We start from the raw sequence: 13,040 nt of genomic DNA, 5'->3' as shown, positions 1-13,040 counted from the left end.
CAAGTGAAACGTGGATAAATTATTAGGCAAAAGAGACTTGAAGACAAAAAGCATTATTAGAAATGTAGAGGATCATGAAATGTAATGATAAAATACTGAAATTACCAGGAAGATATAGCAACTCTCAACTTGTATGCCTCTAATAACATATTTTAAACATATAAGAGAAAAACTCATAGAACCAGAGAAAGATAAGTCCACCAGAAGTGGTGAAAAACTTGTGACACCTGTCTCATTGTCATATCCAAGATAAAAATACTTAATGAAAACACAGAAATTTGCACAACACAGTAAACAAGTTTAGTCTAATAGAACTCTGCATCAAAGTCTTGAGGTATCCACATTCTTGTTAAGCACACATAGAACATTTATAAAAAATGATCATGAACTGGATTAAAAAGTGAGTCTCAACAAATTTTAAAAAATCAGTATAATACATACTGACCTATAACCTACCTTTCCCAGATCCTCAGGAGTTCTGGAGTTTTCTGGTGAATGCTGGAGCGGCAATAACTTTGTGGGTTAACTCCATGTGGAAAGATTGCTAAGTCCGCAAGCAGGTCAACAACCTTGGGATGGTGTGTTGGAAAGGAGGATGAATAGGCTTTGTTGCAGGCTGAATTATGAGGTGACAAACTACTTGCAATGATGTCTTGATAGAAAGACATTTATTTTGCAGAAGATGCAAAGAAACCAGCAGCTAGGCAAGAGCTAGAATCACAACTCGGCTGGTTCTAGTAAGCATAGTCACAGGAAATTTAGCTGAACCAAGGTGCAAAGATGTTTAGTTTATTAGAGAGGAATGGAAAATTTTTTGGTGTCAGTTAATGTGAAACTAACCAACTCTGCAATGGCTGTTTCATGCTGTGTCTGCAGTTTAAGGCCATTTCTTCCAGGTAGTATATGCTACATGTACAGTCAAATACAATTTTAATTTTCTGGATAATATCCTCATTTTGGTTCTTTCCCTACCTTTTCTTGTTGCCCAATCTATATAGTTGATGGCAGTCTTTTAATTCCTATTTCTTTGCATTTGAGTTATTAATCTAGGTGAGGTGAAATTGGATGGACACGTGTACATGTTACAGACTTCCCTTGATTTTTCTTCCTTTAAGGATGGTTGATCATTCTGGAGGCAGGGAATATATTAAGTGCTAGTTGGGCACTAAAGTTTACTATGGACATTACCTATTAAGTATCTCTAAAGGAAATAATAAAATAGCAGCTTTTTAGAGCCCATTTGTGACTCATAAAATATGGGTTAAAACCTCCCATTTTATTACACTTTTACTTCTGTAATTATTACTGTAAGTGATGGAACAGTGCAGGGAAATCAAGAAATCAACTCTCTCAACTCCTGCACTATTTCATAGACAATCTATGAAAGTCTAAAGAACAACCTGATGAATAAGAAATAAACAGGTCAAATGGAAAGGAGACACAAACAGAAATCAAACTCCCAATAAAGGGAAGCAATCAAAATAATGCTGAAATAATAGATCTGCAGAACCCCTGAGCCCATACAAACCTGTTCATTCCCTGCTTCAACACTCAAGGGAGACCCCATGAGATCTGTCTCCACACCTTAATTTGCCCATTCAGTCAATGGGGCATAATAATTGTACATGATGAATTTAGTGTTTTGGAAGAGGAGCTCATTGAGCTGATGTATATAAATATATCAGCATCAGTTCTGACAGTAAATGGTTAATAAATGTTGATTATTATTAATTAATATCATTATTACTATAATTGATCATGATAATTGTCTTCTTATACATGGCCCATAGATTGTATATGGTATGTGTGATGTGATATTTATGAAGCTATTTTACCAGTAGCCTATTTTTTTCCCACGCTGATATGTGCTTGAACCAGCAGACACCATTGACTTACAGTCAAAGCCTATTCTCACTTTCACTAGGTGAGGATAGGAAGGTTATAAATCTAGCTGTTAGTGTTTACAAGTGCTATCTTCAAAGCACTGCTCTTTTGGTGATAGGAATAAGCCAGGGTCCTTGGTTTGAAGAATTTACGGTATAATAGAGGACACAGAGTCAAACACTGACATGCAAGAGAGAGCACCAGGAAAGGGTTGCAAGCGTGAGGGGAAATGCTGTACATGGACTAAGATTCAGATTTAAATTAAACCAATATTTAACCTAATAAGCTACTGGATTTCAGGCACTTTCTCAGAATTCACCATGGTTTGAATCAATCACCCACCCAATTAGCTCTAAATTGGAACATTGAAAAGAAATGTTAGATACTCAGTTGTATCCGACTCTTTGACTCCATGAACTGTGGCCCGCCAGGCTCCTCTGCCCATGGACTTTTCCAGACAAGAATACTGGAGTGGGTTGCCATACCCTTCTCCAGGGGACCTTCCTGACCCAGGGAGAGAACCTGGGTCTCCTGCACTGACGGCAGACTCTCTACCATCTGAGCCACCAGGGAAGCCAAATTGAAACATTAGTTATTGTGATATGCAGTAATCATTTTAAAACCCCTGTGTGACAGTGTTATTTAAAGTACTACTGTCTGTGTTTGAGGCCAGGAGAAAAGATAAAAGGTTTTTTTTTTTTTTTCATCATGCCCCCATTTCCCAGAGTCAAGAGATGCATGGGCTAGTGAAAAATGACCACAGTGTATTAGTAGATATATTACTATGTCATGTGATAAATTCTGTAATTGAGGCATGAAGCACTGTTGTGTGTAGGGTTTTCCTTGAATTAGCTCTAGTTTGTCTCTGGGAAAAATGAAGTTTGTGAAATATGTGTTTATGCCCCTCAGTGCCCTGGGTGCTTCTGTATCCTTGATTTTCTATTCTACACATTCCAGGCTCCTACCCAAAATATCATGCCCATGTCACAGGCTCTCTTTTTGTCATCTAATGCACCCCAAAGAAGAATTTTAATAGGGATATATTGCAGAGACAACTATTTATGTACAAAATGAAGAGTGAGTGTTCATGATAGAAGTCTGGGATGCCTGCCTGGGGGCTCTACCCACCCACCATAAAAAGCTGTTGTCAGATGGTGAAAAAGAATGGACCTTGCAGCCACTGGACAGACCTGAGTTGTAATTCTTGCTCCAGCATATACTGGCAGTCTTGGCAAGTGAGTCAGCCTCCTGGAGCCTGTTTCTTTAATATTAAAAGAGGATAGGAATCTATTTCAGAGAGCCATTGTGCAAATCAAATGAGATCATTTAGGTCCTTGTTGATCCTTCCAAGGGTTGGCTTTTACACTGACGGAGACTGGAAGTGTTGAGAAGTTCTCATGGAAAAGAGCACATAATCTGACTTGTATTTAAAACAAATCTCTCAAAAAGGATGGATAAGGTGGTAAAGCAAATATAATCAAATATTAATGGTGAACTGAGGTTGTGAATGTAAGTGTTCACTGTAAATTTTTTTTCCTTGCTGTATGTTTGAAATTTTCTATAATAAAATGTTGAGGAGAAAATATTCATTCTGGTTGATGGTCTGAGAAGAGACTGAAGGTGTCAAAGGCAGAGAAGGGGACCGGTTGGAGGCTCCTACAATCACCAGAGACATCATTTTGCCAACAGAGGTCCATATAGTCAAAGTATATTTTTTCCAGTAGTCATATACAGATGTGACAGTTGGACCATAAAGAAGGCTGAGTGCTGAAGAATTGATCTTTTTGAACTGTGATGCAGGAGAAGACTCTTAAGAGTCCCTTGGACTTGCAAGGGGATCAAACCAATCAATCCTAAAGGAAGTCAACCCTGAATATTCATTGGAAGGACTGATGTTGAAACTGAAACTCCAATACTCTGGCCACCTGATGTGAAAAGCCGACTCATTGGAAAAGACCCTGATGCTGGGCAAGATTGAGGACAAAAGGAGAAGGGGCGGCAGAGAATGAGATGGTTAGATGGCATCACTGACTCAATGGACATGAGTTTGAGCAAGCTCCAGGAGATGGTGAAGGACAGGGAAGCCCGGTATGCTACAGTCCATGGGGTCACAAAGAGTTGGACATGACTTAGTGACTGAAGAGTAACAGTAACAATCACCAGGGGCAAAGGTGGTCACTTGGAGAAAAACTGGTGGCACCGGGAGTGAAAACAAGGTTTGGAGTCTTGATACAGTTTGAAGGCAAAGAGATCAGAGATAAGCAGCAGATTGGCTGTAGGGAGTGAGAAAGAGGGGAATCAAAACTGAAGCCAAGTTCTCTGGCCTGAGTGAATATTCAGATTTAGTTACCTGGACCAGACAACTGCTAGGCTGCAGGATTCCATGCCTTAATTTCAGATGGGCCCTTACCACTGAACAGATGCATGCGTGTGTGCTAAATCACTTTGGCCATGGACTCCTCTGTTCCACCAGGCTCCTCTGTTCATGGGATTCTCCAGGCAAGAACACTGGAGTGGGTTGCCATGTCCTCCTCCAGGGGATCTTCCCGATCCAGGAATGGAACCCCACGTCTCTTGTGCCTCCTGCATTGGCAAGAGGATTCTTTACCACTGGCACCACCTGGCAAGCCCTCACAGTACAGCAGGTGATTTTTTTCTTTTTGTCCTTCTTTCCCAAGGACCTTTTATGTCTTTCCCAGGCCCAGTCACCCTATGTGCTCTTTTCCAGCCTAAAATATTCATGGTGCTCATTGCTTGCCATCATCCAGGCCCTGGTATTACTGTGGATCAGAAACAGCACTGAACTCGGGGTCAGAAGACCATGAGTGGTACTGTGAGGACTGAGCTAACAAGTGAGCAAGCAGATAACAGGAAAAGCTTGTACACAGTAACTCTGGCTCGAAAGAGCTTTCTTTTCCTCACACACCCCATTGAAATTTGTTCATTTTATATCTCCTTACAAGGAAGGTCTTTGATTTACCCTTCCATGGGATTCCTGGAGATCTACCACAACATTCTTAAGTATAAAGTGCTGACACGGGAGCTGGGGTATGTGAATTCCAACCTGCTTCTTCTCATCATGAGCCAAGTTTCTTTCATCTTTCACAAGTTTCTCCAAATTTTGGTGATTAACTGATATTCTCTAAGGTTCTTCCCTTCTGATATTGCTATTAGAGGTATTGCCCACAGAAATCTCCTTTAATTTTCACAGTGACCCTTAGTGTAGATATGCTCTGATTCTGGAGACAATAGTCTCATCTCTTGGGTCTAATCCATTTTGGATTCTAACTGGAAGATTTTCAGTGCAGTTTGTTTATGTCTGAGATTTATTGATGCATTTATTTGGCAGAAATTTATCCAACTCAGGCCCTGCATGAGCAGGGAGGGTGGGACTTTTTGGAGCCCCTCAAAACCGTGCTCATCCAGCTATTCTCTGGGACTTCCCAAGAAGAGTCACTCATGGCAGCCAGACTGTGAAGACGCAGCAAAGAGTCCTTGGGTAGGACCTAGAAAGCTCTGGCAATGGACTTGACACAAGAGAAAACTGAGAGAAAACCAAAAGCAATAAGGTCATTGATCCTTAAGGAGTTTTCCTTGGAGCTGACTGGAACTTCAGTCATGGGAGCCCTGGCTGAAAATGGTACCTCTGAACCAGATGAAGGGTATCTCTTCTGAAGATCTGAACACATTTTAAAATTACTATCTTTTGAAACTGCAGAATTTTCTTGTTGGGATGAAGGGAAAGGGTCCCCATGAGTGCTCATGGCTTATAAGGTATCTAACCAGCCAAGTTTTAAGGTATCTTTTTTCACTTTTCACTTTCATGCATTGGAGAAGGCAATGGCAACCTACTCCAGTGTTCTTGCCTGGAGAATCCCAGGGATGCAAGAGCCTGGTGGGCTGCCGTCTATGGGGTTGCACAGAGTCAGACACGACTGAGGCGACTTAGCAGCAGCAGCAGCAGCAGCCATGTTTTTCCATGCCACTTTAAAAAAAAGTTATTTATTTATTTTGGCATTCCCTGGTGGCTCAGATGGTAAAGAATCTACCTCCAGTGCAGGAGACCCAGGTTCACTCCATGGGTCGGGAAGATCCCCTGGAGAAGGGAATGGCAAATATAATACTATTTTACAGTATATATTAGTATTATATTACTGTTATAATACTGCTATGGTAATAATGTCATTGGTAATTAAGACACCAGAAGCACCAAAGCAAAAGTAAATTCCTCAAAGAACAATAAAACATTTAAAAATTAATATTTTTATCTGACTTTTTTCCACAACTGTGACATTATTTTTATAGCTTTACTATAAAAATATATGTATTTTGATATATGTGTGCACCCACAAAGCAATCACCATGGTAAAGATGAATAGGTGTATCTACAGCCCCATACGTTTCCTTGTGTCTTTTTGTAATCATTCCCTCCCCTCTTCTCCAACCTCCTTCCAGTCCCTGGGAAACTCTTGGTCTGCTTTGTGGCACTATAGTTCCATTTGTGTGTTACAGGATATTATGTAAATGGAATAATATGATGTATACTCTTTTTTGGTCTGGCTTCTTTCAGCATAAATATTTTGAGTTCATCCATATCGTTCTATGTAGCAATAGCTTATTCTTTCTAACTTCTGAGAAAATTCATTTCTTTTTATTGCTGAGTAGTAATCTTTTGTAAGGATATAATGGAACTTATTTATCCGTTCTTCAGTTGGATGGACATTTTGTTTGTTTCCAGTTTTGCCTAATACAGATAAAGTTGCTATGAGTACTTCTTTATCAGTTATTATGTGGATATAGGCTTTCATTTCTCTTAGGTAAATGCCTAAGAAAAGAATTGCTGGGTTGTATGGTTGCTGCTGCTGCTGCTAAGTCACTTCAGTCGTGTCCGACTCTGTGCGACCCCATAGACGGCAGCCCACCAGGCTCCCCCATCCCTGGGATTCTCCAGGCAAGAACACTGGAGTGGGTTGCCATTTCCTTCTCCAATGCATGAAAGTGAAAAGTGAAAGTGGAGTCGCTCAGTCGTGTCCTACTCTTAGACTCTTAGCGACCTCATGGACTGTTGTATGGTAGGTTATGTTTAACTTTTAAAACTGTCAAACTATTTTCCAAATTGATTGTACAATTTTATATCCACTCCAAGAGTAAACAGAAGTTCCAGTAACTCATCCTCACCAACACTTGGTATGAAGAGTCTTTTTTAGCCATTTTAATAGCAATGCAGTGAGATTTCATTGTCGTTTTAGTGTGTATTTCACTAATGGCTAATATTGGTCATCTTTTGATATGCTTATTTGTCATCTGTATACCTCTTTTGATCATATACCTGTTCAAATTTTTACCCATTTGAAAAAGTGAGTTGTCTTCTGATTGAATTGCAAGAATTCTTCATATAATCTAGATTAATTTTTTTTTCCATATATACACTTGCAAAAGTTTACTCCCAGTCTGAGGTTTACCCTTAATTTTTTATAATAATATCTTTTGAAGAACAACATTTTAATTTTGATTACATTCAATTTATTATTTTATCTCATAGCTTGTGATTTCTTTGTGTCCTATTTAACTAGGATCACTAAATTTTTTTCTATGTTTTCTAGAATTTTTGTAATTTTAACCATTACATTTAGGTCTATGGTTCATTTTGAATTAAGTTTTGTACTGCAAATCATTGCTCAGAAATTAAAAAAAAAACTTAAATAAATGAATCAGAAGACTTCGTATTATTAAGGTGTCAATTCTCCTCCAATAGATCCCAAGAAGTATCCCAGCAGCATTTTGTGTGTTTTTTTTTTGGGTAAAAATCAATAAGCTGATTTCAAGATCTAAATGGAAAGGACCTAGTGTAGCCAAAACAACTTAAAAAAGAACAAATCTGAATGACTTACACTACCTTATATCAAGACATATTGTAAAGCTATAGCAAGTAATCAAGAAAATGGGCAATTGATATATAGATGAGCAAATATATTAATGGAACAGAATACAGAGTACAGAAATTAAATCCCCCCCACACACGGTCAGTTGATTTTCAACAAATGTGCTAAGGCGATTTAATGGGGAAAAAGATAATGTTTTCAACAAATGATGCTGGAACAATTGGATATTGCTACTGCTACTGTTAAGTCACTTCAGTTGTGTCTGATTCTGTGTGACCCCATAGATGGAAGCCCACCAGGCTCCCCTGTCCCTGGGATTCTCCAGGCAAGAACACTGGAGTGGGTTGCCATTTCCTTCTCCAATGCATGAAAGTGAAAAGTGAAAGTGAAGTCGCTCAGTCGTGTCCGACTCTTAGCGACCCCATGGACTGCATGCAGCCCACCAGCCTCCTCCGTCCATGGGATTCTCCAGTCAAGAGTACTGGAGTGGGGTGCCATTGCCTTCTCCGAATTGGATACTTGTATACAGTGAAATGGGCTTCCCTGGTGGCTCAGACGGTAAAGCGTCTGCCTGCAGTGTGGGAGACCTGGATTCGATCCCTGGATTGGGAAGATTCCCTGGAGAAGGAAATGGCATCCCGCTTCAGTACTCTTGCCTGGAAAATTCCATGGACTGAGGAGCCTGGGAGCCTACAGTCCACGGGATCTCGAAGAGTCGGACATGCCTGAGCAACTTCACGTTCACGTTAATACAGTGAAATGAACCTTGACCTGACAGATGTATTAATGAATCATTATAGGGAAGCTAATACATTGTCATGGCTTTATAGGCTTTTTCAGATAAAAAATAAGTGATTAGAAATAAATGGTTTAATTTAAAATGTTTAAAAATTTGAATTCCCACCAGCCAACTGAAGAAAATTCATATAAATGATCATATAAATTGTAATCGATATTGACAAATACAATTCATCAGCCTCTTGTTTGCCTTCTATACAAATATGGATAAACATTCAATACAATTCCAACATACAGAAAATTAAAACAGCCAAATAGAGTCATGTTCTCCATCATTCTGTCTACGTAGGCAAACCAATTTATCATTAAATAAATTGGTTGTTTATTAAAAGTTTTAAAAGATTGGATAAAAGGCAGGATGAGGTTGTTTTGAAAATCGCTTGCTGTATCAGGACAGTGAATTTTTTTTTGTCACTGTGTTTGCCTCTTTTGTGTATAGATGGAGCCTGTAGTAGCAAACACAAAAGCGAGAAATGAAGGTGAGAGATTTATCAGTTGAGAAAAATTTTATTTGTGATGAATTCTTTCAATACTACTTATATAACTCTCCCTTCTCTGACTGTTATCAGTGTCTCATAGCAAAATAATAATAAAAAAACACTTGTTTTCTTTCTGTAAGTGTTTTCCCATTTATACCACATGCAGATTTAGAGTCCTTGCTACTTTCCATGCCAGTAGATGGCATTCTTATTCTTGTTTTTATTTTAATAGGGTTAGCTTCATGATAAATGTAGTGCTCTGGGCTGGACTTGGTTTGGTTCTGGTTCTACAGTCCATGCTCAGGATGAACGATTTCTAATGCACCTGGAAAGAAGAGGAGCACACACAAGAGATGAATAAAACTGTGGTGCTTGGAAAACTGAGATGTGTCCAGAAACTTGCAGCTTCTTTATTTTTCATGCTGCTGAGTGGTGTCAGGTCTAGGGATGTGAAGAGTTTTTGGTGAAGGGAAGACTGAAACTTGGCCATCCAGACTATCCACATCGCTGCAGGGCAACAGATTCTTGTAGGTTAACTCTGCCACTTCTGGGCGGTGGCTCAGGCTCTCAGGCTGTCTCTGTTCCTTGTTCCCCTATGCGCAGCAGCTTCTGGGCATCAGGGAACATTGACCCGTGGTAACAGGATTGGGGCTTGTGTCTGCATGCCGACTGCTTTCCCTCTCCACCTGGTGGCTTGGTCTTGATGACTCTGCTGCTGTGATGAATTTCCTTGGTGCAGTCAGAGTTGCGCCCTGCCCCCAGCTCTGCAGGTGCTGCCATCTGCTGATGTCAGCCACAGCCTCCCTCTGGCCCCGGCTTCAGCCATCTGACCCACAGCCTCTACTTCAGGGTCACTGTACCCTGGGTAGGGGAACCTGTGGTTCACCTTCTCACTTGCTGCTCCAGGCTGTGATACAGTTCCCTCACTGAAAGCATCTGTGAATACCTGCATCCCTTCTATACCCTCCACATGGAGCAACCGGAATCTCAGGGCTACTCTTTCCAGCCTGTGTGCCCCACTGTCATTTCTATTCACTTCTATTCTTCTATGATTATCATGTTCAATTGTTGTTCAGTCGATCAGTTGTGTCCGACTCTTTGCGACCCCATGGACTGCAGCACACCATCTTTCCCTGTCCTTCACTAACTCCTGGCGTTTGCTCAAACTCATGTCCATTGAGCTGATGATGCCATCCAAACGTCTCATCCTCTGTCACCCCATTCTCCTCCTGCCTGCAATCTTTCCCAGCATCAGGGTCTTGGTTAAGGGCACAGTACAAAGTGGCATCTCCCCAGGGTTCCAAAGGGAAAATAGGTCCAGAGACCCCTGCCTTTAGCTTAATTTTTCCATCTCTCTAGGATATATTCTGGAGAAGGCAATGGCAACCCACCCCAGTACTCTTGCTTGGAAAATCCCATGGATGGAGGAGCCTGGTGGGCTGCAGTCCATGGGGTTGAGAAGAGTCAGACACAACTGAGCGACTTCACTTTCACTTTTCACTTTCATGCATTGGAGAAGGAAATGGCAACCCACTCCAGTGTTCTTGCCTGGAGAATCCCAGGGATGGCGGAGACTGTCGGGCTGCCATCTATGGGGTCGCACAGATTCGGATACGACTGAAGCGACTTAGCAGCAGCAGCAGCAGGATATATTCACTAGGTCTTCAGGAGCCAGTCCATGCTTCTCCTCCCACTTTCTCCCTTCAAAGTTTTGTTCCCAGAAAGCAGACCATATTTTGCCTATCCCCAGAAAGTGTGATTCTTCCTATTCATGTTTGTTAAAAACTACCCTTAATATTTTTTTCTTACCATACAGATTATCTTTGCCCTAGATCACTGATTCTTTTTTATATAACAAATAAATATCTTCTTGACTATAAGTATTAAAACAATGACTTAACTTTATTATAAGGAAAAACACAAGAGGAAAGTAATTTGTTTTAAAAAGATGTTCACCTATATATATAGAATCATCATGAATTCCATAGCCATGAATACGGACTGTAACTGTCCTACTGCAGAAACAACTGTCCTACTGCAGACTCAAATATTAAGCAGTAAAAATGTTCAAAATTGCAAAAACCCTTGATAAACTCTGATCATAACAAACCATTGTTTGTATTTACTTTGCAGTTACCATCCTAGAAAGTCTCATGCATTTTAAGCCACAGTACCCCCGCCTCCTGCTAACTAAACGCCAGTAGCTTGCCAGTCACTGGAACAACTAACCTCCTCCCCAGTCTCTAAATTTTCCCCTAGCGGGCACTAGCATTCTCAATAAAAGCATTTGGTTGAGGCAGTACCTTTCCTTGTTGGGCTTCCCTTGTGGCTCAGCTGGTAAAGAATCAGCCTGCAATGCTGGAGACCAGGGTTTGATCCCTGGGTTGAGAAAGCTTACCCACTATAGTATGCTGGCCTGGAGAATTTGGGGTCGCAAAGAGCTGGGTGCAACTGAGTGACTTTCACTTTCACTTTTCTTTCCATGTAATGCTTATGATCTCTCCTGAGTTTGGTCACAGATTTAGCAGTATTCTGCGAAGTGAGCCTTTTGTTCATACACTTTCAGATAATCCTAACATTTATGCCATGAGACTTCTTGGTACAAAGGGTAGGGGTTTGTGTGTGTGTGTGTAAATGCTCGGTCATGTCTGATTCTTTGTGACTCCATGGACTGTAGCCCTCCAGGCTCATCTGTTCATGGAATTTTCCAGGCAAGAACACTGAAGCAGGTTGTCATTCCTTCTCCAGGGGATCTTCCCAACCCGGGGATCGAACCCTTGTTTCCTGCATTGGCAGGTGGATTCTTTACCACTGCGCCACCTGGGAAGCCTGTCTTGGTAGGAGCGTCCCCATTATTTTTAGATCTGGAGACTCTCAAGTTTTTCAGACAATTTTTTGAGAAGAGCACTGTACTATACTGTCTTCCATCCCTGTCTTTTGCCCATTTATCTATTGAATTGTTTTCTCATGGGTTTGAATTAACTCTAATACCTTTCCGTCATGATTAGAAAAATCAACATCTAAAATACCAAGTGATTCACAAAGAATCTCAGAGTTGGAAACATTAATAGGTAGGTCAAGGCCAGAGCCCTAATCTTCTGTCTAGAACTTTTCTTTGTCATAAAATTATTGCCTCATAAATTAATCCATTGGCATTTTATTTGGAAATTAGTGTCCAAATCATTATTATTTTTTATTGTAGTTGATGTAAATCACTTCATGAGGGTCTGATTGTGCCTGGGTGAAGTGACACATTGAAATTCCAAACCTGCAGACCTATTAGGTGGGGGGCCTCACAAAGCTATAGTTACCTAATGAGGCCCAGCCTAAGGAAGAATTTCAACTCTACTCATGGCTGCCCTTTGGGCCCAAGGGGACTTCCTTTGGTTTCTTAATCAATATTTATCCATTCTTGTAGTCAGGCTTTGTTTAATGTAATTATCTGGATTTTTTTAAATGCAAACTTTTCCATTGCTTATATCTCAAAATGCATCTTGGAGTAATTCATCTCACTTGATAACAAAGTGAATCAAACATATAAAGCAAAAAAGGGAAACCATTTTATCTTCTTTTCTTGATGCAGCAAGTCTTGTCTAAGGGGGAGGAAATTAGCATTTTCTACACAACATTAGGAAAAACTTTCTATGTCAAGTACAAATTTTATGATCCAATTCCCCCAATTTGAGTCCTTCTTATCTACCTAACTGTTATCCTTGCTAAATCAAGAAAAGAACATTAGAGGTAATGGTTGACTTGTGAATGATACACTCTCTGTGTGTATTAGGGAGAGAATGCATATGGAGCAATTGACTTAACTAGGTGAGCAGCCCTGTGAGCATTTGTGTCTGAGGTCCAAATCAAGCCCTTAACAGGCAAGATTCCTTAATATAAATGAGAAATAGGCTTTATCCTGCCATAATGACCTGCAGCCTCTCAGACATGGCTCTCCACAGACCGATCAGTCCACAAAAAGGTTGGCCAGCTCACTGAAGCCATT

Source organism: Bos taurus, chromosome 12 (genome assembly GCF_002263795.3).
Source record: "Bos taurus isolate L1 Dominette 01449 registration number 42190680 breed Hereford chromosome 12, ARS-UCD2.0, whole genome shotgun sequence".
Classification (NCBI taxonomy): domain Eukaryota; kingdom Metazoa; phylum Chordata; class Mammalia; order Artiodactyla; family Bovidae; genus Bos; species Bos taurus.
This window is presented reverse-complemented; position numbering follows the sequence as displayed.